The sequence below is a fragment of the Geotrypetes seraphini genome, chromosome 10 (genome assembly GCF_902459505.1).
Source record: "Geotrypetes seraphini chromosome 10, aGeoSer1.1, whole genome shotgun sequence".
Lineage (NCBI taxonomy): Eukaryota > Metazoa > Chordata > Amphibia > Gymnophiona > Dermophiidae > Geotrypetes > Geotrypetes seraphini.
In genome coordinates, this window is record NC_047093.1 from 76,427,974 (window position 1) to 76,455,898 (window position 27,925).

Sequence of the window (27,925 nt, forward strand, 5' to 3'; positions counted from 1 at the left end):
CCCTTCTTGAACCCCATTACTGCTCAAATATAAAACCACTCTGGAAAAAAAAACTAGAAGTTGAAGTATTTTGTATAAGAACATACAAATAGCTTTACTGGGTCAGACCAATGGGCCATCAAGCCCAGTAGACTGTATCCAAGATAGAGAAAGAGAGTAATTTAGTTTAGGAACTTATTCTATGAAAGGTATACTAGTAATCTGCTGCTAAACATAGAGCTAATTATTAATTGGATGCAGTAGTTGATGTTATTTCCACATTTCAAGACGTTTTAATTAGAGAAAATTTACTAAATGTGTCAGTTCTACAGAAACATATTTCACAGAACGATATCTAATAACACCCTTGCAAGGATATCTAAGAAAAAAATGTGCCCCCTAGCTGAGTAACCCCAGGTTTTAAAATCAGGAATTCTCGTCTTTTTTTCTGAGACTTCCTTGAGACATCAAGGAATATTTGAATATGGCACCCTAGGAAATCTTTTGATCTGTTCTTAAAGAAAATTTTAAAGATTCAATCCTTGTATGGAGCCAAAGTTACAGTCAGTAAGAGGGTGGCTGGAATAGCCACTTCTCTTTCAGATTGTTCCAATAAAGCGGAAACATCTAAAGGACCTTCCTTTGAGTCACCATCATCTTCTTTATTTTGTGGGTCTTGAGATTTAACCGGCAAATAATAAGCCTATGAAAGGGGGGGGGGGGGGTAGTGAATCTTCTGGGATCTTAAAAATTTCCAGGAAATAACATTTTACCATAACTTGAGGAGAAACTGAGGAAATCCTGGGAAAGTTAATCAAGCATAGATTATTATTTCTACTATTGTTCTCAAGGGTTTCCAATTTTCTCCTCATCATTAAATTATCTCTTACAAGCAAATCTTGATGATGTTTAACAGTTATCAACTCTTTATCACAGTTTTGATTATCAGATTTTACTAAAGTCATATCTTCAGTCAAAGAGTTAATTTCTTCCTTCTGAATTTTCAATTCTTTGTTTAAATATTCAATTTAGGGATTTAAAAAAGTTTCCCAAATTTGCCACCAAATCCCAAAGGGTTTCAAGGGTGACTTCTGGGGGTTTAACTGGCAAAAAGGAAACTTGTTTGGACATTGTACTTTCAACTGTTTTACCTCCTTTGAGCCTTGTTCCTCCATAGCACCAGATATTCCAGCCGTGGGTTCGTTCAGGAGGAATAAATCACTCCCAGATATTCCTCTTTCCTGACGCTAGCGCAGTTTCAGCTGAGAGTCTTGAGGTAGGTGTCTCTATTCAGGGAAGTCCTACCGAAGATACTGGGACTGATGATTCTTCAGGGAGTGAATTGGAACGGAGAGAGAAGCGCCAAGAGAAACCCTATGATGGTGAGCATTTTTCCACTAAAAAAGAGCACATTTTTATGGAAAGGCCAATGGAGGTGACTCTAGATTCACTTTGGAAACTTGTGGCTAACTTAGGGAAGTCCATAAGTCCAAATTTCAAATATATAGAGGGGAAAATAATAGAACATACAAAAGAGCTAAATAATTTAAAACAAGATGTGACTGTCTCCAAATCTTCATTGGAAAAGTTGGAACAAGAAGTTAATTCATCAAAATTAACCCAAGAGACATTGATTAATGACAACACGAATCTCAGAAGAAAGGTAGAATCACTTAAAAACAATGCCCGCAATAATAATTTAATATTGATTAATTTTCCTAGGAGTGTTTTGATAACTCCTAGGGAAATGTTAAAAAGATATCCAGTTGGAATATTGGAAATGTTGGAGGACAATTTATCCCCATTTTCACAAGTATACTACCTTCCTGATAGGAAAAATCAACAACAAGAGATAGATGACCAAGAGCCATTGGATGTGACAAAGTTATTGGAGACATCAGATAAGGAGATAGTAATACCTTCCACATTAATTCTTACTTTAGCTCTTTCTATAGATAAATCTTGGAATTTGAGACTTTTCTTTAAAAACCAGCTGAAAGAATTTTGGGGACTCAAAATACAAATGTTTCCTGACCTCTCACAAGAGACACAAAGGCGTCATCATGAATTTCTTATTTTAAAACCAGGGGTCATCTCTATGGGGGCCACATTTTACCTAAGACACCCCTACAAGTGTGTCACCGTACAGTAAAATATGTTTTCTTTGAACCCCATCAATTAACTGCCTTTTTGGCGTTATCTCATCTAGGTGGAGAAAAATCGTAAACTCTCAGATTAAAAATATATGACTCTCCTTTCTCAATTCAACAGCCCTTATTATGTCTTTATTACATGATTTTGCATTTCCTTAGTTCTCGCTACTTTATTTATTTATTTAGCAAGTCCTCAAAGGAGCCCAGAATGAGTTACAAAGATACATTCATAGTATAGAAGGACAAAATTATTGAAAGACATTTTTGGCCGACATAGCTTAGAAGAATTTGCAGCATTCATAGAAGATATTACATGCATAGTATATGATTGGTGGTTGGCAGTTTAGATCCCGTGAGTAACGTCTGTCATTATGGAGCTCGTGAGTAGCGTTGGACATTAAGGAGCTGGATTTGTGAAGAGGAAAGTTTTCACGGCCTTCCTGAGGTTCCACAGAGTGTCTAGTGATCTAATGGATGTGGGGATGATGTGCCAGAATCTGGGTATAAACTGTGAATAAGAGTGTTTGTGGGCTGTTTCAGTTTTGAGTGAACGACCAGGTGGTAGTGTGAGCCATCTCTCTGTTTGAGATCTCAGTGATCTGTTTGGGATGTAAATTTGTAGTTTTGATGTCATGTAGTTCGGTATCAGCTTGTGGAAGGTCTTGAAGGCTAGGTCCAAGGCTTTAAAGGCGCAGCGTTTTTGGATAGGTAACCAATGCATGGATGTTAGTGCTGGGGTTAACATGGTCTCGGAAACCTAGGTTTTCAGGAGACGAATGGCTGCATTTTGTACACCTTGGAGGCAGGAGAGGGTTTTTGTCGGTAAGCCAACTAGTAGTGCGTTGCAATAGTCTAAACGGGATAATACAAACGCATGTAGTAGTTGGGCAAAATCAGTTTCTGAAAAGTAGGGACAGATGCACTTCAGTTGATGGAGGTAGTAGAAGTAGAGAGTTGCGCGGGGACAGAAATCCCACCCGTCCCCGCCAAAATCCCACCCGTCCCCACCCGTCCCCGTGAGGAATCCCTCCGTCCCCACCTGTCCCCGTGAGGAATCCCTCCGTCCCCACCCGTCCCCGCGAGGAATCCCCTCCGTCCCCACCCGTCCCCGCGAGAAATCCCCTCCGTCCCCACCCATCCCCGCGAGGAATCCCCTCCGTCACCATCCTTCCCTATAAACTTCAGAAATAGTTATTTTATTTAATTATGCTACTGAATTAAAGGCTCTGGTAGAGACCCATTTACAAATAAGCAAAGAGACTTTATTAATTTGGAAATATTAATTGGGAAGAATACATACTTTGTAAATGGGTTTCTACCAGAACCTCTAATGTAAATATAAAATATAAATACTCAGCTGATGAGAACCCACAAACTGTCAGCTGAGGACTTCCTTTGCAGTTGGCCGGGGGTCCCTTTTGCCAAGCTTAGCAGGCAGCAGTAGCGTCCCTGAGTCACAGATGCTGGCACCTCAGTGGCTCATGGATGCTGCCAGCGACTGCTGCGTTTGGTGGAGGGGAGTTCTGGCCATTTCTAGAGGAGGTCCTCTGCTGGCGGTGCTTGGGGATCCCCACCAGTCACAGCAAGGGTCAACAAGTACTTCAACACTGTAGAAATAAAACCAGAAATGCATTTCCTTTTCTTTTGAACACAAAACAAAGACATCTGCCATATACATTTCCCAAAGCTAACATATTTTAGTCAATAAATTCCATTTTTTACCTTCGTTGTCTGGAGACTTATTTTTTTTTTTTTTTTGTCAAGGTTTGTTTATTGAAATTTTTTCAAGATACAAAATATGGATGAATATAACAAAACATAGTGAATGAGAGGTACAATCCAACAGTAAAATGAGCAAGTGCATATTTAGGTGGTGATATGATATACCGTCAGTAAACATCGTATAAACAAAGTAGGAGTGCACCTTATATCTAATATTAACATCCAGAAGAAGTATTAGCAAGTATGAATCAAAGTGAAATAACAAAAATGTCATACATCAATGTAATCTGAATAAATAAAGCATCCTCTACGAAACAATATATAAATATAACACAAATAGTTGTGATAGAAATGATAAAAATTAAATAAAAAACATTATTATATGGAAGCAAGGATATCAAGATTGATTGGGGCGCAAATATAGTTTTAATGAATTCCATTTGGTTTGGGAATGGAGAAACTTGTTAGAGGCCTTAGCTAAGTATATTTCAGACCGGTAAGTAAGGCAAACCAAGTTCCACCATTGAGAATATGAGGCTTTAGATAAGTCTTTCCATGAAGACAAGAGAACCTTAAGGGCTAGGGAGAGTAAAAGGTCCAGCAGGAAATAATCTGAATCAGGTATTATGTCGTTTAATGAGAAAGACTTCAGTAGAAGCATTTGATATGTCAAGGGAATATCTATATGAAATATAGAGCATACCGTACCCCACACGGAGGACCAGAAAGAGTTGATGGAGGAACAGGAGAAGAGAAGATGCTTCAGAGTGCCATCAGATAAGTTGCAGGTCCAACAATTCTTAGAAAAGGAGGGATTAATACGGTGAGATCTTATGGGGGTCCAAGTGGCTCTGTGAAGTAAGAAGAATGATTGTTGAAGAATGGAGGCAGAGCGAGAAGTGTGAAAGGTAGATTTAAATATGTATGCCCATGCCTCGTCAGAAATTGAAATAGTTAGGTCAGATTCCCAAGCAGATTGTAGGGAGGACAGTGGAAATGGCGTGAGAGATTTTAGATATTTATAGAAACGAGAGGCTGTATGACCCAGTGCCAAAAATTGTTTGGAAAGGGTAACTAAAGTAGGGATAGGCGAGAGTACTACTGAGTCTGGAGACTTATTTTTCCATAAAGTTGGTCCCAGTTTCTTTTTTCCGCTTTCCCATCTCCTCTAAATTCTTCTGTTGCTGTCCATTGATTTCCCCTACCATGGTCCAGCATTTATCTCTTTCTCATCTTTCATGCCTGCCCACCAGCCCCATGCCCAACATTTCTCCTTCTATCACCCCTCTCCAACACTATGCCACATCTCTCCCTCCATTCCCTTCACCACTGTCCAATATTCCTCCCTCTTGCATCCCTTTCAATCTGTCCCATTGTTCCCTTGCCACATTTCTCACTCTCATCTTTTTCTTCCCTATCACATTCTGTACCTTCCTCCCTACGACCAAAAATTCTCCTCTTTCTTCCATTTGCCGTGTGTGTGCCGTGAGGGAGGTCTGGTGCCCCAGAGTAAGAGCAGGGGTGCCCACACTTTATGGGCTTGCGAGCTACTTTATAAAGACTAAGTCAAAATGATCTACCAACAATAAAATTAAAAAAAAACACAAAGCACAATGAAAGGCAGAGAAAATGTTAATTATTCATATTCCGGGTTTTTTCAAAGAGGTCACGGCAGATGACTCTATGCAATGTCACCACGGTAACAAAATACAAAAATAGACAAATACACCCCCTCCCTTTTTACTAAACCACAATAGTAGGTTTTAGCACAGGGAGTTACGCTGAATGCCTCGCGCTGCTCTCAATGCTCATAGGCTTCCTGCGCTAAAAAACGATATTGCGGTTTAGTAAAAGGGAGCCATAGTGCAAAATATAGACAGCAGATATAAATTCTCAAAACAGACACATTTTGATCACTAAATTGAAAATAAAATCATTTTTCCTACCTTTGCTGTTTGGTGATTTCATGAGTCTCTGGTTGCACTTTCTTCTTCTGACTGTGCATCCAATCTTTCTTCCTTTCTTTCAGCCTCCTGTATGTTTCCTCTCCTCCAGACCTCATTCTCTCCCCCAACTTTTTCTTTCTGTCTCCCTGTTCCCCCTTCTTTCTGTCTCCCTGTCTGCCCCCTTTCTTTCTTTCTCCGTGCCCTCCCCCAAGCCACTCGGTTTGCTGCCACTGCCATCGGGGAATAGCCCCCAAGCCACTGCTGTCCCAAGCTTTCCCTGCAGAAGCGACGCGCTGACCAGCATTCCGCTCCCCGATGTCAATTCTGACGTAGGAGAGGAAGTTCCGGGCCAACAAGGCATTTCTCCTCATTCCATCCAGCCTGAGCCCCATCTCTCCTTGTGTCTGTCAGAATTACCATTCCACCTATTTTCCAGCATCACCCTTCTTTGTGTCCATCTCACTTATATCCCTATCTCACCACTTTTTCAGAATCTTCATTTGTCTCTGTCCTTGTCTTTACCCCATGTTCACCATTTGCCCTTTCAATGTCTTTATCTCCCCCCTCCCACTTTTTCAGCATTACTTCTATGTCTCTATTTCACCTCCTCTTCATGTCCCCTCTGTATCTCTATCCTTATTCAGTAGATCCTGCTTACTCTTTCTCTTCTTTGTGTCACTATCTCCATTTTCAGCTTTCCCCCCTTTTCCTTTGTTAATGCACCCTGTAGCCAGAATCTTTCCACCCTCCCTCCACTCCGGCCCAGCCCAGTATGAAATATTTCCTTTTATTTCCCTCCCCTCTCTCTTTCTCTCTGTCTTCTGCTCCCTCACCCATGAGTCCTGCATCTGGCCCTCTCCCTTCTACCTGCACCTGGCAAAACCCCCCTGCTCCATGGCTCTCTTCAGCAACTCGTCAGCAGCGGTGATCAAGACAAGCTGCCGACATCGAGGCCTTCCCTCTACGAGTCCCGCCTTTGTGGAAAAAGGAAGTTGAAACAAGCGGGACTCGCAGAGGGTAGGCCCCGACGTCAGAAGCTTGTGTCGATCTCTGCTGCTGAGTTGCCGAAGAGAGCCGCGGAGCAGGGGGTGTGGCCGGAAGCAGGTAGAAGGGAGAGGACCAGATAGGAAGGCTGCTGGAAGACACCGACCCCGGCCAGGATGATTTCTTTTTCAGGCGTGCAGCTTACAAGTCCGGCGTCGCGGCGGGAAATAGCCATGCTGAGCAGTGAGCTCAGCACGTACACAGATGAAAGCCTTGCTTGCTGATTGGTCCGGCGGCACGGCGGGGCAGGGCCGCCAGACCAATCAGCAAGCAAGGCTTTCATCTGTGTACGTGCTGAGCTCACTGCTCAGCATGGCTATTTCCTGCCGCGACGCCGGACTTGTAAGCTGCACGCCTGCATCGCCAGAATTTAGGTAGGCTGTTTTCATCCCCGTGGGAGTCCCGTGGGCCAGGGGGAGTCCCGTGGGTCAGGGGGGCATCCCCGTGGGAGTCCCGTGGGCCAGGGGGCGTCCCCGTGGGAGTCCCATGGGCCAGGGGGGGAACCCGCGGGATCCCCGCGATCCCCGTTCCCGTGCAGACCTCTAAGTAGAAGGATGAAGACACTAAGTTTGATACATGATTTGAGAGTGATAGATTTGAGTCCAGGATCACTCCTAGGCTGCGGACGTTATCTTTAGCTGTAAGTGTGTTGTTTCCCCAGGAAAAGGATGGGCGGGGGTATGTGCAGGTGTCTTTGTGTATCCAGAGGGGTTCAGTCTTTTGAGGCATTAATTCTGTAACCAGCACCTAAAGTTAGGCACCTATTTTGGAGGCGCCCAAATACATAGATGCCTATCTAAATTTAATAATATGCTCAATTAAGCTTTTTAATCAGCACTGATTGAAACACAGGTGCCTATCAAGAAAGTACGATTCTGTAACAAGGCGCCTCTAAAAATTTAGACGGCCTTCAAAAAAATAGGCACTATGCATGTTAGGCACCTTCTTACAGAATCACTGCTCTTAAGCGTGCTTAAGCGCGCGCATTGACGCCTAACTTTTAGTTGTACCTAGAGCTGGCCTATTCAATGGGCACCACCAAAATAGGTGCTGCTCAGCGTGACTCACTAAACAGCACAAAATTGTGCTTGAATCGCGCTATATCGACACCTAAGTTTTGGCCGCTTCTTATAGAATTTGCCCCTAAGTTGTAGTTTATTTGCAATCATCCAGTTCTTTATTTCAGTTTATTCCAGTTCTTTATTTCACTTACTTCTTGGATCCTAATAATAGAGGACTTGAGTTAGTTAAGCCAAAATCTTTATTTTCTTTGTTTATAATTGTTAAAGTAAAAATGTATGGGCAAGACTGCTTTCTGTGCAAGACATATGCTTGGCTTTTAAATCAATAAATAAATAATTTTAAAAAAAGAATACTATTTTCATTTTTTTTTGGCGAGGGGAAGGGAAGGGTTGTTTTGTTTAGGATTTTCTGGTTTTGTAGAAATAAAAATCAAAGCAGTAGGTCACTTTAGTAAAATGGGGACTGACTTAATTGTCAGTCACTGGCTTTCTGTAATTATGCTACCTTCAAAGACTGACCCATTACAGATCTCCCCCTCTTCCTCTCTCCCAGGTACTGACTGTTCCCACAGATGCTACCCTCTCTCCCCTTCCCTAAAGGCCAATCAGTACTTGAGAGCACCAAAGGTAGTAGGTGACAGCAGCTGTGCAGTCATTCAGTTCATGACTTTCATTGCCCCAGGATTGCCCTGCCAGTTCTCATAAATGGCCTGCTGTCCCACTCCAGGGGGTTATGCAAACTGACATCTTTATGACCTAAATTATGCCGGTGCACAATTCCCCAGGGTATAGGTAACTATTACAACAATATCTGGGTATACGAGTAAAAATTAAGGCTGTAACATTCAATGATCGTTTTAAAAACTGTAAGGTAAAAGGATGAAATGGAAAGTAATAGTGGTATAAATAAAAATCAAAAATATGCATGTGAAGGAATTGCAGTATGGTAGAAAAGGTGAAGAGAGATATATGCAGCAGAATCCACAGTTATAGGAAAACTAAGGTCATAAATACTAAGCATTTTGCCCAGTAGGGAAAAAAAAATCTTTTAGGGGCGCCAAAGTTAATTAACAAATGCTACCAATGCCTAAATAATACAGGCCAGAATTGCACCTATGTAGGTGCTTTAGACCGCCAAATGCCACTATGGGCCTGGCTAATGCCGGAAGTGGCATTAGGCAGCCTAAAGCACCTGCATAGGTGTGATTAATGGCAAAGATAGGCACTGGAAATGTAGGCCCGGAAAACCATGGTATATATTTCCGGCGCCTTTTGCAGAGGATGCAGTTCTCTATAGGGCACTGTCGCGTGATAATCTACACCCTAGAGTACTTCGAGAATTGAGAGATGTCCTGGCAGAACAATTAGCCGAGCTCTTCAATCTTTCCCTAAACAAGGGAAAAGTTCCCTTGGACTAGAAAACTGCCAACGTTATCCCGCTCCACAAAAAAGGATGCAGGTCAGAGGCTGAAAATTATATACCGGTGAGTCTCACATCAATAGCGAGTAAACTCATGGAAACGTTGAATAAAAACAGATTGGACACGATTCTGGATGACGAAAGATTAAGGGATCCTCACCAGCATGGCTTTACGAAGGGAAGGTCTTGTCAATCCAATCTGATAAGTTTCTTTGACTGGGTAACAAAAAACTAGATGGGGGAGAGTCCCTGGACATCGTGTATTTGGACTTCAGTAAGGCTTTTGATAGTGTCCCACACCGTAGGTTATTGAACAAGCTGAACACGTTAGGATTAGGAGAAACACTGACAGCATGGGTAGAAGACTGGCTTAGCAGCAGACTTCAAAGGGTGATGGTAAACGGTATTCCCTCAAAAACGTTGAAAGTGACCAGTGGAGTGCCACACGGCTCGGTCTTGGGCCCGATGCTATTTAATATCTTAGTAAGGGATCTGACTCAGGGACTTCGAGGCAAAATTACATTATTTGCCGATGACACTAAATCAGGGGTAGGGAACTCCGGTCCTCAAGAGCCGTATTCCAGTCGGGGTTTCAGGATTTCCCCAATGAATATGCACTGAAAGCAGTGCATGCAAATAGATCTCATGCATATTCATTGGGGAAATCCTGAAAACCCGACTGGAATACGGCTCTCGAGGACCGGAGTTCCCTACCCTTGCGCTATACTATGCAACGTTGTGAGCAGGGCAACAGAACTTGACAGCGCAACCAGACCCAACACTATGGAACAGGACCTACTTTTATTGGAACAATGGTCCAGTATTTGGCAACTAAACTTTAATGCCAAAAATGTAAGGTAATGCATCTTGGAAGCGGAAATCCATACAGAACATACACCTTGAACAGTGAAAACTTAACAAGAACTGTTGCAGAAAGGAACTTGGGAGTAATCATCCGAGAAGATATGAAAGCTGCCAATCAGGTGGAGAAAGTTCCAGCAAAGGCTAGACAAATGCTGGGGTGCATCAGAAGGAGTTTTATCAGCCGAAAGCCTGCAGTCATACTGCCGTTATACAGATCCATGGTGAGACCTCACCTGGAGTACTGTGTCCAGTTTTAGAGGCCACATTATTAAAAGGATGTGAAGAGAATGGAGTCGATCCAGAGAATGGCCACACGGATGGTCTCAGGACTTAAAGATCTCCCATATGAAGAACGTCTGAGCAGACTGCGCTTATATTCTCTCGAGAGCAGAGATAGGGGGGACATGATAGAAACATTCAAATACATCACGGACCGCATTGAAGTGGAGGAAGAGATCTTTTTTCTTAAGGGTCCCACGGCGACAAGAGGGCATCCACTAAAACTTAAGGAGGGAAGATTTCATGGTGACACCAGGAAATACTTCTTCACTGAAAGGGTGATTGATCGATGGAATGGTCTTCCACGCCAGGTGGTTGAGGCCAGTAGCATGCTCGACTTCAAGAGACGATGGGACAAACAGATGGGGTTGCTTCAGAGTTATGCTTAAAAGATGGATTCTCTAGGGAGGGAGGGTTCTTGAGTGGGCAGACTTGTTGGGCCACTGGCCCTTTTCTGCCGTCATACTCTATGTTTCTAATCAGTGGCCGCCTTTTAGACGGCTGCAGACATTGGTGCTCTATAGAGAATCCGGGCCTCAGTGTATTTAGTAACCGCTGAGGACATCAAAATTTATCTGTTAAATCCTTATCCTGTATTGGTGCCAACTTTTCAAAATGATTGCAGGTGCTAAACAATGGAAAGTACCCCTTCCTGAATACAATCAGAGTTTGCTCAATATTGGGGATGCTCAAGCACTCATAGAACCCACAGACCTGGCTCCTATGTGTTGGTTTCAAAGTGATCATTTTAAAATTTCATATTATTTCTGGTCTTGGTTACTTCTGATATTCTGATCATAAGGTCCAGCATGGAAAAAGATAACTTTATCCCTTTGCCAAGGTACACTGGAGATGATCTCGGTCTCTCAGATCCACTGCTAATGTTTGTCTCAGTGCTGTCATTGTTTCAAACACAGCACACTTGGCTATAAAATTGACTAATATATTAATGAAGCACCAACTACAATATTCCTTCACCACAACCAGTCAAATAATACATACATTTTTTTGTGTGGATCCTAAGATGGCTCTCAGTGTGGCAAAAACTCAGCCCATATCTTTATTGATCCAATTTTTTTTACTGTTTTATATTGTGTTCATTCGATAAATATATGATTCTTCTCATTCAAATCAGTTTCTCAGTACATGTATAATGTGTTAATAATACTTCTTATCTTTGCATTGTGATTCACAATTGATCTACATGTTGATTCCGTGTACCCCTCCCTTCATCAGGGTTGAGATATCATATGGTAAAATGATATCTGCAAAACAATATAAACATTTTGTGCGGAAACCACTTCATTATATATCTAAATAAAAACACAGAAATCTCAATATAAAGTAAAAGATGCTGATAAAAAAAAGTTGAAAAGCATATACTAAAAGAGATATGTACTGAAGAAAAAATATATATGTATCTTTCCTATCTACTTTTCAACTTTTCAGCAATTTTTGTCAGCGCCTTTTATTTTATATTGAGATTGCTGTGCTTGTATTTAAATATAAAAGTGGTTTCCTCACCAACGCCCCCTTTTATGAAGCCACAATCGCTTCATAGAATCGCTATGAGCGTCAGAGCTTTTATTGCAGCCTCCAGCGCTAAAAAAACACTATTGCAGCTTCATAAAAGGGGGTCCAAAGTGTTTATAATTTTGCAGATTTCATTTTACCATGAGATAGCTTGACCCTGATGAATTTAATTTTGCCTTAAGGTTCCACAGATACCTTAATGTGAACTAATATGCTTAAAATGTTTTTTTCGATTCTTTGATTGTAAAATTTGTGCATATCTTAGTTGTTTACAATGCAACATTTAGAAACAAATTAAAAAAAACAATTTTTGTATGTTTGCGCCAAATTATCTTGGTCTCTGACTTCATTTAATGATACTTGGGATACTTCAGATATGTTAAAGGTAAACCGCCTGCTAGGGAGGAGGTGGGACCGCTGGATGACGGAGATAGGAAGGGAGTGGTGAAGGAGGAGAAAGAAGTGGCGGAAAGACTAAGCATGTTCTTTTCGTCAGTATTTACAAAAGAGGACATATCCAACATACCGGAATCTAAACAAATCTTCAAAGGAGACCAGGCAGAAAAATTAACATCTATGGAAGTAAGCCTTGAAGACGTACACAGGCAGATAGAAAAATAAAAAAATTGACAAATCACCGGGCCAGGACGGAATCCACCCTAGGGTACTGAAAGAACTAAAGGAGGAAATAGCGGAACTACTACAGCAAGTTTGTAATCTATCTCTGAAAACAGGCGTGATCCCGGAAGATTGGAAGACAGCCAATGTTACGCCCATGTTTAAAAAGGGATCAAGAGGTGACCCGGGGAACTTCAGATCGGTAAGTCTGACCTCAATTCCGGGGAAAATGGTGGAAGCACTGATAAAAGAGCATCGAGGAGCATCTAGAAAGGAATAAACTTATGACAACAAAGCCAACATGGCTTCTGCAAGGGATGATCGTGCCTGATGAACTTATTGCACTTCTTCGAAGGAATTACCAAATAGATGGACAAAGGAGACCCCATAGACATCGTACACTTAAACTTCCAAAAAGCCTTTGACAAGGTACCACATGAACGCCTACTTTGGAAACTGAAAAACCATGGGGTGGAAGGAGAGATACACAGATGGATCAGGAATTGGTTGGCAAGTAGGAAGCAGAGGGTAGGAGTGAAGGGTCACTACTCGGACTGGAGGAGGATCATGAGTGGTGTTCCGCAGGGGTCGGTGCTTGGACCGCTGCTATTCAATGTATTTATAAATGATCTAGAAACAGGGACGAAGTGTGAAGTAATAAAATTCGCAGACGACACCAAACTATTTAATGGGGCTAGGACTAAAGAGGACTGCGAAGATTTACAAAGGGACCTGAACAAACTAAGGGAGTGAGCGACAAGATGGCAGATGAAGTTCAGTGTAGAGAAATGTAAAGTCTTTCATATAGGAAACAGAAATCCGAGGTACAACTACACGATGGGAGGGCTGGTAATGGGAGAAAGTACTCTAGAGAAGGACTTGGGGGTACTGATAGACAAGACAATGAAACCGTCGGCACAGTGCACAGTGGTCTCTAAGAAGGCGAACAGAATGCTAGATATTATCAAGAAAGGTATTACAGCCAGAACAAAAGAAGTTATCCTGCCGTTGTATCGGGCGATGGTGCACCCACATCTGGAGTACTGCATCCAATATTGGTCGCCGTACCTTAAGAAGGATAGGGCAATACTCGAGAGGGTTCAGAAAAGAGCGACGAGATTGATAAAAGGTATGGAAAACCTTTCATATGCTGAAAGATTGGAGAAACTGGGGCTCTTTTCCCTGGAAAAGCGGAGGCTTAGAGGGGACATGATAGAGACTTACAAGATCATGAAGGGCATAGAGAAAGTGGAGAGGGACAGATTCTTCAAACTTTCAAAGACTACAAGAACGAGAGGGCATTCGGATAAATTAAGAGGAGACAGATTCAGAACCAATGCTAGGAAGTTCTTCTTCACCCAGAGGGTGGTGAACACCTGGAATGCACTTCCAGAGGGCATGGTAGGATAGAGTATGGTATTGGGTTTCAAGAAAGGATTAGATGTTTTCCTGAAGGAAAAGGGGACTGAAGGGTATAGATAGAGGTTTAATATGCATGTCCTGGACCTGATGGGCCGCCGTGTGAGCGGACTGCTGGACATGATGGACCTCTGGTCTGACCCAGCAGAGACACTGCTTATGTTCCTCTCTCTCCAAACACAGAACACAATAGTCATTTGCTACCGATATTGCTGTTAATGCTGTCCTTACCTTGAAAATGGCAAGGACAAATCAAGATCAAGTATGCACATGTAGTATCACATCATACTTATGCTATGAGTTTTACCTTGTTGAGCAGACAAGATGGACCATTCAGGTCTTTATCTACCATCATCTACTATGTTACTACGGTAAGTCTTAAAACAGTTCTCCTTGATCATTCTGTACACAGTTTCCTTGCAATGAGCTTTTTATCAATTGTAAACAGCAAAGTCCCCTGGGATTACAATTAATTCATGTTCTAGAAATCCATCAAGGTAATGATCTGTTTTTCACATAACGTTCCAATGGAGTACCTTCTTGGAAACCTACATACAGAAAGGCACAACATTCACATGTTATATCTGATGAGATATATAGCCATTTCCAGGTCAGTATGGCATAATGTGAATTTTTTTACCATTTTTTCCTGTACAATTATGAATCTTCTCATCCATAGTCTACTATCCTGTGCTACAATGATCAAATCTCTCGACTTCAGATTTAACTGCATCTGTGAAGATCTAGTCTTATCCAACTTCTGAGCCATCTCCCTGTCATTTTCTGTAATGGATAACATTAATAGAAGTGCATGAATATAATCTCTTCATGTTGAAATGTCCTTCCCATCAATCAAGGTAAGTGCCACAGAATCACCTAATTCATAAAAAGTGCACAGTGATGAACGTGAGTTGTAGAAATCCAAAAGAGCAGAATGTACTAGGGAGTAAAAGACAGATATGCACGGATCAGGAAAGAGTCCTTGAGGTGATAGTGTCTAAGGATCTCAAGTCGGTGAAACAATGTCAAGGCAGTGGCTGTTGCCTGAAGAATACTAGGCTACATAGAGAGGCATAAGCTGCAGAAGAATGGAGGTGTTGATGAGGCCCAACTTGGAGTATTGCACCCAGTTTTGGAGACCTTATCTCTTCAAGAACAAAGACGAGGCAGTTCAGAGGAAGGCAACAAAAATGGTACAGGGTTTTGGTGATAAAATTGAATATGTATACCAGAGGAGAGGTGACATGATACAGATATTTAAGTACTTGAAAAGTATAATATACAAACAAACCTCTTCCAGAGATGTAGAAGCGGTAGAAGTAGAGGACATGAATGGAGGTTGCAGTAAGATAGACTTAGGAATAACATGAAGAAATACTTTTCACAAAGAGTATAGTAGACTCCTGGAATGCCCTTCCAGGAGAAGTGGTAATGGGTGAGTGAATTCAAAAATGAATAGGAAAAACACAGGACTGGTAAATTGAATATTGTCAGCAATACTTTGGGGATGATATGTGGTTATAACCAAGACTCCATCATGTTTGGATGCCTATATGGTTAGCAGGGGGAAAACTTGACAACCAGTGTTAAGTATGGGTGACTGGGTCTCCAAGATTTAAGTTTGATTTTCAAACTGTGGCCCAATCTTTGCTTTTGACAAGATTGGACTACTGTAATGCCTAGTTCTTGGGTCTGCCAAAAACAAAATTGAAGGTTCTGCAGGTGCTTATGAATTCTGTAGCTAGGGTCATTAGTGGGGTGATGAGGACAGCCCATATAACCGATTGAAAAGTTTGCATTGGCTACTGATTGAGCAAAGAATTTAATTCAAAGTGTTGTCACTGGTACATCAAATAGTATATCACACTGCACCACTTTGGTTTCAATCTCCCTGGGAGATTTACACGCTCTGAGGGGAAAATGAAATTGGTAACACTGACAGCTGATAATGTAAGATACGTGGCAACTCAACTTCAAATGTTTTCCATTGCTGGAATATCTCTTACTGGGCAACCAAGATTATGTGCAGATCACTACAGCTTTAAGAAGATGTTGAAAACCAAGCTGTTCGTAGATTCATACTTTTGATCTGTCTTCCCTAACATTGTTTGGGCATTTTTGCAATATTTTTTTAATACGTTACTAAAGAATTTGTAGGTCCTGTTTTCATTATTATTATTTATTGATTGATTTTCAAATTCTTTTTACCAAGTACAACTTGTACAGAAAGCGTATTTAACCAAAAACCTTTACAATATCAAAGTGTGAAACAAACCTATGTGTGTTGATATTATTTTGAAGAATGATTTGTATTGCTTTGTTTTTGATCTATGTATGTTTATTTGGAAACCGCTGTGACTCCAGGCGGTATATTAAGTTTTTAATTAAATAGATCATTTTCAAACCAGACTTCCAATTAGTCATGAACTTTGAAATCATAATATCAAAAAATCCAAAACACAACTTCATGGACAGCATGCAGAACTGTGTATGAAATCTGTGGAAAAGCCAGATGTTAAAGCAAAAATAGCTTTCACAGCATCTGGAATCTCTCAACATCAATAACGAAAAGAAGGAGGATAGAATTTTGCAAGCTCTCTTAAAAAAAAAAGTTTTATTTTCTTGTTTAGAAAAAAAGAATCAGAAAACCATTCACTTCTGCAGGTAAAATGTTTAAAAAATTGAACGTACAAATTATATAATCTTCTTATACACAGCACTACAATAAAACCCCCAGACATAATTTAAAAAGAAAGGCAACAACAGATAAAAACCTAAAATGTTTCCAGCTAAAGAAAAAATAAAAAGGATGTGTGCTGTTTTTTCAAGTCAATTTTTAATTTCACAACCACAAAGAGCCATCCTCCTTGCTTTGTTTTCTCTCCTCTCCTCCCCACAACTACCACCACCACCATCAGCCATGAACTGAAAATGCAGATATACATACCACTCAATATGTACCTATGAACACTTTACAGAAGCATCTCTAATTTTTGTTAACATTATCATAGTTCCTGGTCCCATCAAATCATGTGTTTACATGATAGGTGAAGAAGTCTGTAGGCAATTTTCCCTGCTGCAACTATTATAGAGGGACACAATCCTTTATCCAAAATCCTTGGGATCAGGCACATTTCCAGAGCTAAGGGAGGGGAAAGATATAAGGTACAATTATGTCTTACTTGATCATTTTCTTTCCCTTAGTCACAGCAAACACATCCAGATGAATGGGTTGTGTCCATCCACCAACAGGCAGAAACAGAGAATTATGAACTGTGATATATAGGATGGTATGCTCCCTGGCTGTCCAGTATTATCGGTATCAAAGCAGAACAAACAGGAACAGCAGCACCAGTCCTCCCTACTTAGTCATGCACTGAAATTAAACTATGTATAAAGGAAACAGCATGCAAAAACCTCTCCAGGGAAAACAACAAATCTGTATTTAGCAAATAACAAATGGCAGCATTCCACCACAGAGGGCAGGCTCTGGATTCACCTGCTATGACTAAGGGAATGAAAATTATCAAGACAGACATAATTTTATCTTCCCTTTCACCAGCAGCAGACAAATGGGATGTAACAAAACAGTTCTATTCACTAAGAGTGGGATTCAGCCATCACTGCCAACAAAACTTGCCCCAAAAGCCACTATAGACTGAGCAGCCACATCCAAGCAGTAATGCCTGGCAAAGGTGTGGAGAGACGACCATGTAGCCAACCTTATAAACGTTCTACAACGAAAGGGATCGGGATTCCACCTCAAAGTTACTACAGACCTGGTTGAGTGACCTTTTACGGAAAGAGTAGTTTGCTTCCTGATAGCACATATGCTGCCAAAATAACCTTCTTTATCCACCTAGCAATTGTGCAATTCTGATACTCAATGAGCCAAAGAAATGGCTGCGAAGACCACTGTTTTCAGGATGAGGTCCTTCAATGTGGCTGAGCACAGAGGTTCAAATGGAGTCTTCTGAAGCGCCCGTAGGTCTAGATTAATGTTCCATGTCAGGCAAGGAGGGTGAACCAGCGGGTGCAAATGACTTATGCACTTAAGAGGAGCTGAGTAAGGATCTGCTAAAGCAGGGGTGTCGAACTCAATCAGAGAAGGGGCCAAAATCTAAAATCCAGCCTAAATCGCGGGCCGAATGGTTTACTGAACAGTCATAAACTGACAATGTTAACCAGAAATGTGAATTTAAAATGAGTGGAACAATCTTTTCCTTAACAGTGCTGTTAACCAACTCACTTGCTATCAAGCAAAACAGTAATATTGGTATCAAGCAAAACAGTAATATTGGAATGTACCTAAAATGCTCATTGTTTTGTTTTCTGGCTAGATGTCTGACACCGTTTTCCCCGTATCAATGAGTCAATGTTCGGTTTTATTTCTTGGGCTGTAGCAACCCGCAAAACAGCATGGAGGTTGTCATCGGTAATGCGTGATCTGTGCTTGTTTTTGTTCAGATTCATTATTGAAAACATCTGTTCACAAAGCTAGGTGCTCCCGAACATGGATAGAATACGGGCAGCATGAAGTCGGAGCTCTGGCATTGAGTCAGGGGGCAGTAGAGGGTAGAAGTCCTCAATTTCAACATCCTGAAACCTTGATTTCAGGCCACTGTCAGACTGAAGCGCGATTATCTCCATCTGAAGGTGATGGGGCACATTGTTGACATCAACTGTAAAAGGATTGGCAAAGATGTCAAAGCCTGAGTGCTGTGTTCTAAAGTCAGAGAAGCGCCGCTCAAATTCACTTAGTAAACGGCTAACTTTGGTAGCCAGCCGACTGCAAGGAAAAGTACCAGAAATAGTGGTTGAGATACTCAAACAAACGGGAAAGTGGGCAAGATTGTCCTGTTCCAGTTGGGACTTCCATAGTTGAAGTTTACGCTGGAATGCTGTGATCATGTCAGACATCTTCGTGATGACTTGTTTGCGTCTCTGCAGCTTCAGATTGAGTTGGGCGAGATGCTCGCATATGTCACATATCATAGCAAAATCACATAGCCAGGCAGGATCTGACAGTTCAGGCAAGGGCTTTCCTTTACTTTCCATGAAAAGAGCAATTTGTTCTCTGAGCTCAAAAAATCTTTTGAGGACTGCGCTCTTGCTCAGCCATCTTACTTCTGTGTGGTATGGCACGTCTCCATGCTCTGCACCCACCTCCTGTAAAAACTGCTGGAACTGGCGATGATTCAGGCCACGTGCCCTTATAAAGTTAATAGTTTTAATGACTGTGGTCATTATGTCATTCATGTCCAGAACTTTTCCACAAATAGCCTCTTGGTGGATAATGCAATGATAAGTAATCAAGGGTGTGTGGCAGTGACTTTTTTGCATTCTTTCCTTCATTAGTCCAACCAAGCCTTTCTTTTCTCCGCACATTGAAGGTGCGCCATCGGTAGTTAGCCCCACCAACTTTTCCCAGGGTAATTTAAAATTATTTATAGATTTCTCCACAGCCTCAAATATATCTCTACCAGTCGTCGTCCCATGCATGGCAGCTACATCCAAAAGTTCCTCAGTGACAGAGAGGTCGGTCTTCGTAGCACGTATAAAGATGGACAGCTGCACTGTATCAGTGTTGTCTGTGCTTTCATCGATAGCAAGTGAAAAAGCGAGATAACTGCATGCCTGTTCGGCCAGCTGTGATGATAGATTTCCTGAGAGTTCTTGAACTCTGTCTGCAATGGTGTTTCTTGACAAACTGACAGTTTGAAAACTCTGTATCTGGTCTGGGCATACTTTCTCACACACTTTTAGCATGCATTGCTTCAAAAAGGCACCCTCTGAAAAACACCTTGAAGTACGGGCAATTTCTTCAGCCACTATAAAGCTTGCTTTCACTGCAGCATCATTTTTCGCTGTAGCCTTTGTAAACATTTGCTGCTGTGATTGTAGTTTGCCTTTTAGTTCTTTAACAATTTTATGCTTTTCTTCCAAAGTATATTTGCCATACTTAACATTATGTTTGGTGTCAAAATGACGACGTATATTGTACTCTTTCATCACCGACACTGTCTCATAACACAATATACACACTGGTTTGCCCTCACTAAGCACAAACATGTATTCATTTTCCCATTTGTCATTAAATTGTCTGCCTTCACTGTCAACTTTTCTTTTCCTGGACATTTTGGGATCAATATTGGCAGTAAAAGATGTAGTTTATTGGAAATCTGCGTTAGAATGAAAAAGTCAGTCAATAAATGCCTGGCTGGGTACAGATTAGCAGATTATGTTGCGATTTTTATGCCTACACTTTATGCCAGGAACTGGCAGCTTCTGATGTGTATTTTTTTTACATAGTTCCCCCCCCCCCCCCGACGTCTGATTCACCCCAAGCAGGACCGCTCGCACGCACCTGCACCCCCACCCCGAAGGACCGCCGACTCCCCGACTCCCAACACGATCGGGGCAAGAGGGAGCTCAAGCCCTCTTGCCCCCCTGACTCCCCGACACGATCGGGGCAAAAAGGAGCCCAAGCCCTCTTGCCCCGCCGATTCCCCAACTCCCCGACAATATCAGGCCAGGAGGGAGCCCAAGTCCTCCTGGCCCTGGCGACCCCCCCCCACCGCTAGTTGTTCGGGCCAGGAGGGAGCCCAAACCCTCCTGACCACGACGACCCCCTACCCCCACCCCGCACTACATTACGGGCAGGAGGGATCCCAGGCCCTCCTGCCCTCGACGCAAACCCCCCTCCCCCCATCGACCGCCCCCCCAAGAACCTCCGACCCCCCTGGCCGACCCCCACGAGTTGCGGCCATAGAGCCCAGAACCTGAGCATAACTCCATGCATTCAGCCTTGGGTCCTGTAGCAATGAGGATATCTGTGCTTGCAATTTGAGATGACACTGGTCCAGTTGAAAAAACTACTCCCAGATCAGTATCAAAGTGAACTCCCAGGTACTCCTGAGCCTTGGAGGGCGACAGATGTCTCATGGAGAGACTGATACCTAGCCGAGGAACTGGAGAAGAGAGATGACCCGGAAAGTTGCCTCGTGACTCTCCGTCACCGAGGATGCCCAGATTAGCCAGTTGGCCAAATAGGGATGCACTCTGATACCCTCCTTCCGAAGGAAAGCAGCCACTGCCACCATAATTTTGAAGAATGTTCTGAGCACAGTTGTCAAGCCGAATGGCATGGCCCGAAATTGAAAATGCTGGCTTAGTAACGGAAAATGTAGATAATGCTATTGTGGAGGCCAGATTGGCACATGAAGGTACGCCTCCTTGAGGACCAAGGCCATCAAGAATTCCCCTGGCTGTTTCCCGCAAAATTGTGTTTTTCTGGCTACATCGGAAAATATAGTTAGTTGTTGGTCAGTTTCTTGGCAAAATAAAATTTCAAAATAATTTTCTTCTCCTCCTCTGATTGAAAAGTATCTAGAAAAAAGTAGCTTGCTTAGCAATATAATCTTTAGAGGATTCCAAGAATTGATTAATATCTAAACTATCAGGAAACATTAATTGATCCACTTCTCCTTCCTCAGCTGCTTGATTGGAGCCCCTAGAAATATAATAAATACTGTATATACTTGAATATAAGTTGATCCGAATATAAATCGACTCCCTTCCCCCCCAAAAAGGAGAAAAAAATGGTTGACTTGAATATAAGTTGAATGCCCTGTCAGACTCTGCACCCAGCCTCCTCCCTGCCAAGCTTTGCACTCAGCCCCCTTCCCTCCCCTCTGTCAGGCACTTCCCCCAGCTCTCTTCCTGCTAGGCACTGCACCCAGCACCCTTCCCTCTCTCTCCTGTCAGGCATTGCACCAGCCCCCTTCCTTTCCCTCCCTCCCCTGTTAGACTCTGCACCCAGTACCTTTCTTTCCCTCTATCCCTTCCTCCCCTGTCAGGCTCTGCACCCAGCACCCTTCCTTCATTCCCCTGTCAGACTCTGCACCCTCCCTCCCTTCTTCCCAGTCTCTGCCCCCAGCCAGTAAGGATGCTTCTCAGTATCAAATCGTTTTTCCTGTTCCTGCTGCTCAGCAGCCGAAGGAACTCACAGCAGCTGGTTAGCAGCAGGGCAGGAACTTGGAAAGTTTGATCCTGCCTGCTGCACCTCCACCAGGGATCAGCAAGATGAGGTATGAGACTAGGGCAGTGAGGGAAACAGGGGGCAGAGCCTGGAGGCAGCGGCAGCCTGCAATAATTCTGGAAGGGGGTGTATTGTTGGCTCGAATATAAACCAGGACCCCCATTTTTGTGTCAATTTTTTTGCCCCAAAATCCCAGTTTATATTTGAGTATTATTAAGAGAAATTATCTATCTAACAATACTGAAGAACTTCTCTCAAATACATTTTTGAAAGCTGCAAGTAAGCTAAATAGTAAGAGATAAGTTTCTAAATTTTCCTAAGATTCCTAGCTCTTAGGTTCCTAGCTCTTAAAGAATTCTCCATTTTTTCTAATTGGACATGCAGTAATCTACTGTCTTTAAGATTTGAAACTGCTGAAGCTTGCAAAGTAGAAACAGAATCTAATTTATCCAGTCTGTTTTCAATCACAGTCAATTTAGATTCATGTTCAGTCACTTTAGCTGTAAGTTCCGAAGAAAACTGACACAATTTAGAAACAGTACCTTGCATTGATGTTTCTATTTGATTTACCACTTGCCAAATATGTTGTAAGGTAATTGCTTTATCCACAGAAGCAAGATTAGTACCTGTCCCGGACATCATTTGTACAGGCTCAGGAAGAGCTCTAGATAATACTTTGATCCCCTGTGAGAACTCTGGACCTTGTCCTAAACCAGTTATTCATTGGAAAGAGGAATCCTTCCCATTAGGGTTATTGGACTTACTCATCCCTTTTAATATTGCTCCTGGTTGAGGAGGATATGACGGTTCACCTGAGAATAAGAAGTACTCACATTAGAAGACATTGTAGGGGGACAAAGATGTTGATCCATACGGCTCTTTAATGAAGCAGGTGGTATAGCTTTCATTTTTCTTTTTCCCATTTCGCCGAACAAAAATACCCTGCTCCTGACTCCTCAAGGTTCCAAAGGGGAATGCCCTACCCCGTTGGCCATACCCCTTTGGACATGAGCCCTAGGGCATGCGCCCATGGGCTCTGTTCTACGGCTGGTGGTTGTTAAAAGGCCTCAAAGAACCTCTCCCTCTAACACCAGGAATGTTTGCAGGAATGCCTGTCTGCTGACACCAAAAGCCTACCATCTCAAGACACAACTCTGAACTCTACAGCTAGTGGTTGTTAAAAGGCCTCAAAGGACTTCTCCCTCCGACACTGGGTATGGGCTGCTGTCTATAAGAGTGCCTGTCTGCTGACACCAAAAGAGCCTGCTGGCTCAAGACAATTCCTGCAACTTAAGTCTAAGGCCTCCTTTTACGAAACTGTGATAGCAGATTCTATGAGTGTCGGGAGCAGCACAGGCCATTCAGCATGGCTCCCTGAGCTAGAAACTGCTATCGAAGTTTCGTAAAAGAGGGGGTAAGACTTTGGCTGTTGGGGGCTTCCTTTTTTATTAAATTTTCTTGCAAATGTCTGGTTTTATATAGAAATATACTTCTTGGGATCCTGCCCATTTAGAGTTATTTCTTCAAAATAAACCAGTTCTTCCAACAGTAGTAGCAAATAAATAGTAATGGTTGATGATAATGTGACTGTATAATAGTTTATTTTTTGCTTGTTTGCTGATATAGTAATAATACTTTGGAAATTATTTCTCTATATATTGTTTTTCAAGGGCCATAAGGCATGAGACCAGTCTCAATAATGTGGGCTAGAATTTTAAGATTTTACTTAAAATATAATTTTTTATGTGATCTGATTTGTAATTTTCATATTGTTTTTTAACATATAAATATAAAATAAAGGAAAAAAATTCTCCTGGCTCGACTGCTATTACCATCAAACACCATCTCTAAAAAAACCTTTTTATAGACATTAACTGGTTGACCCCTTTGAGGTCCAATACTGGACAGAAAACCCCCAATCTTTTTGGGCACTACAAAATAAATTGAATACCTGCCCAGATCCTATTGGTCTCATGGGACTGGTATGAGAGCTCCCAAACATTGCAACTCTCACATTGTCAGTATCGCCTCCCTTTTTTGATGAGTGTGACAAGGGGAGATCAAAAAGGAATCGACAATCAGAGAGGCAAGCTTAAACTTGTAATCATCTCTGATGATCTCTAGGACCCACTGGTCTGAAGTCATTTTGGACCACTCTCCATAAAAAAGAAGGAAGACCCCCTACAAGAGTGTCCAGAGAATGGGCCAGCAGCCCATCATTGAGCTGCTCTGGAGGCTGTATCTCACTGGCTGGACTGAGAGGGGTCTTGTTTGTCTGCACAAAAGGACTACCTCTGCAAAAAAATGGGATTTTTTTTAAACTGCTGCGAACGTCCCAGATGGTATTGCCTTGAATCCCGTAAGCATGGCCTGCTCTGATCCTGCTTCCCTATCCCTCTAGGATGATCCTTGGTGAAACGCTAGGTCTTGGAGTCCCTCAGTTCTTTGACTAACTTTCTCAGGTCTTCTCCAAAGGGAAGGCATCCCCTAAAGGGAAGCTTAATCAAGCACAACTTAGAGGCGGGATCTGTTGCCCAGTGCCACAACTACAAGATCCTAAGCTCTGTAATGGCCACCGCCATTTGCTTAGCAGATGCTCTAACCAAGTCAAAGAAGTAGGCCAAGCCAGACTCCATTGAGGGAAGATCCTGGAAACCAGAAGCTTCCGTCTCCAACATGGCATCTGCCGACTGTTGGACCCAGGACAGACAGACCAGAGCCACGTAAGAGCTACAAATCGTAGCCTGAAGGGAAAGTGCCGCCCCCTCGAAAGAAAACTTGAGAATGGCCTTCAGTCTGCAATCCTGAGCATCCTTCAGGACCACTCCACTTTCCACAGGAATCATGGTTTGTTTGTTTTTGTCACCACCGCCACAAGGGCATCCACTCTCAGCCACTTTAACTTATCCAATTCCTCCTAGGGAAACAGGTATAAGTGGGCCATAGCTCAAGGCAACCTTAAAGTTCATGTCCGGAGTAGAGCACTATGCAGACATCAATTCCTGTATGGCCTCGTGGACTGGAAAGGATCTAAGAGGACACCTTGTACTGGCCCTCTTAGGATTCACCAAAGCAGGAGTGTCAGACTCCAAAGTCACAATATTCAGGGCCCTGAGGATGCTGACAATGAAGGATGGTAATTCCTTTCTGTGGAAGACCCAGATCACCTAAGGGTCATCCATCCACTGAGCAGGAAGGTCTCCCACATCCGGGAGATCCAGCTGTGGGATCTGAAACCAGAGACTCTGCCAGCAATCCCGCACACTCCGACCAGGTTGACGAGGAAGAGTTCTGCTGGTGGCTTGACTTCTCCTCCAACTCATGTTTCTTCACCACCAGATCCCTTTGAGGGGACTGAAGCAGCAGGAGAGCCATAGAAGGAAGGTCTGATGCAGGAGCAACACAAACTCTGGGGAGAAGGGCTGAGAGGCCTCCAAACACCCCTGAAACATAGAAGCATGACTGCCCGAGGTCTCTGTCCCAACAGTACCTTGATTAAGTGTCTTAGCAGAAGCTCCTCCTTAGATTGTCCCATCCAAGGAGCCAAGAGCAATAGTAGGCCTCACGGGGTCACCCCCTAACAAGGGATCTGGTAACACCCCTCCCACACTGCCCTCTGCATGGGCAGACTGAACTGGGTCAACTCCAGGTCTCCCAACGTTAGAGAACATTTGGAACAAAGGCCAGGCACTACTCTCCACTTCCCACAGCAGGAGCAGCCTTTAAACAAGCTCTGCCGCCATTCAGGGCACACTTCCCACCAAAATTGTGTCAACTTCTGACCACGCAGTTTGCGCTTTTTTTTTTTTTATGTGGCCATGAACCTCTACAATGTCTGAGCATGCGATAGCTCTTGGATGCAGGAAGACCCCATCCCTAGGGAAACCATGGCTGAGACCCAAAGACAACTGCTGCGGGAGGCAAACAGTGCAGACCCAAGTTCCACCTCCCTTTGCAATAAAATAGGCCTCAGGTAATAAAGAAGGAAAGAACAGCAAAGCTAAGGAACTTACCCTGCTGTCTGCTTCATTCGCTGTCTTCCGACTGCAGAAATTCAGACAGGCTGATGCTGGCTCCACCAGGTTTTTTAAAAAAAACAACAACTTAATTTCCCTTCTTTGGAAACAATAGAAGCCCTCCTGTTAATTCTTTGCACTTTTCAATTTGAGGAAGCAGGAAGGGAGCCAGCTACCTCTAAGAGATTCTGGGCAAGGGGGTAGGAATTGACCTTGCACCACCAGGTATACCCCAATACCAGGGACCTTAAAACAGGAGCATGGGAGATATCCGTCCATCTGCTGAAGATCGAAAATACCGGGCAGCAAGGGAGCGTAACATCCATATATCACAGCTCAGTGCTCTCTTTCTCCACCTACTGGTGGATGGACACAACCCATTCATCTGGATTTGTCTGCTTCTGATGACAGGGAACAGTGCTTGTTGAAATAATATAAGGAATATAATATAAGGAATCAAAATTTTGGAGAAGTACTCCGGGGCAGTTTGTAGATTCTCTTTAAATACCATGGTGAGCAGTTTGGGTTTTATGTGTGCTTAGACTAAGGGCCTATGTTCTTTCATTAGTAGAGGTTGAGGCTTTAAACTTAATGTTAAAAAACAGAGATTTTGATTGTTGGGGAAGTAGATGAACATCTGTGGCCTAGAGAAGTGAATGAATGCAATCACTTGATTAAGGTTATGTGAGGAAGTTAGAATGTTGGCATAACAGTTGATGCGCATCTAACATTCAAAGCTCAAATTTCGAAAGTAGTTCAATCAGCTTATTTTACCATGCGGAAATTGTTCCATTTGAAGAATGTAATATCAAACTGTGATTTGAGGCAAGTGCTTCAAGCTTTAGTCTTGTCACAGGTAGACTAATGTAATGGCATCTATTTAGGTCTACCACAGATACGTATCAAAGTGCTGCAAATAATACAAAATTCTGCTGCATGATTGCTTATGGTAGTAGCCTGATATGAGCACCTCTCTCCCATTTTGAAGAGATTGTATTGGTTGCCCATAGCGTTTTGCATTAAATTCAAGGTATTGAAAGGAGTATTTAAGATTCTCTGCCATATTATTTGGAAAAATGTTTAATGCCGTATATTCCACTGAGGAAGCTGAGATCCGAGAATCATCTATTGCTGGACACAAAAAGAGAGAATAATATTTGATATGTTTGAATGAAGAGTTCTTGCTTCTCGTTAGCTGGTCCACAGTTGTGGAATGCATTGTCAGGAACGTTACATTTCTGTAGAAACCTGCAATTCAAGAAGTTGCTTAAAACCTACTTATTTACTTCCTTGAATCTAATGAGTTACAGGATCTGAGGCAACATGGCTTTACAAAAGGTAAATCGTGCCAAACGAACTTGATTGAATTTTTTGATTGGGTGACCAGAGAGCTGGATCAAGGACATATATTAGATGTAATTTACTTATACTTCAGCAAAGCCTTTGAAATAGTTCCTCATAGGAGACTGTTGAACAAAATTGAAGGGCTGAAGTTAGGACCCAAAGTGGTGAACTGGGTTAGAAACTGGCTGTCAGATAGACGCCAGAGGGTGGTGGTTAATGGAAGTCGCTCGGAGGAAGGAAAGATGAGTAGTGGAGTCCCTCAAGGTTCAGTGCTGGGGCTGATCCTGTTCAATATGTTTGTGAGTGACATTGCTGAAGGGTTAGAAGGAAAGTGTGCCTTTTTGCAGATGATACCAAGATTTGTAACAGAGTAGACACCAAAGAGGGAGTGGAAAATATGAAAAAGGATCTGCAAATGTTAGAGGAATGGTCTAATGCCTAGCAACTAAAATTCAATGCAAAGAAATGCAGAGTAATGCATTTGGGGATTAATAATCGGAAGGAACCGTATATGCTGGGAGGTGA

At 42.6% G+C, this 27,925-nt stretch overlaps 1 protein-coding gene across 5 annotated transcripts in view; it reads right to left on the reverse strand.

The window, feature by feature from the left end:
• Positions 1-27,925, reverse strand: part of NEK6 (NIMA related kinase 6) — a 376,321-nt gene that overhangs the window by 288,551 nt on the left and 59,845 nt on the right. The window contains exon 3 of one of the 5 annotated variants that reach the window (XM_033960763.1): positions 4,563-4,705. The exons of the other annotated variants lie outside the window; for them this stretch is intronic. The gene's annotated coding sequence lies outside the window, so the exon portion shown is untranslated. The remainder of the gene's footprint in view (positions 1-4,562; positions 4,706-27,925) is intronic. 5 annotated transcript variants of the gene reach the window in all.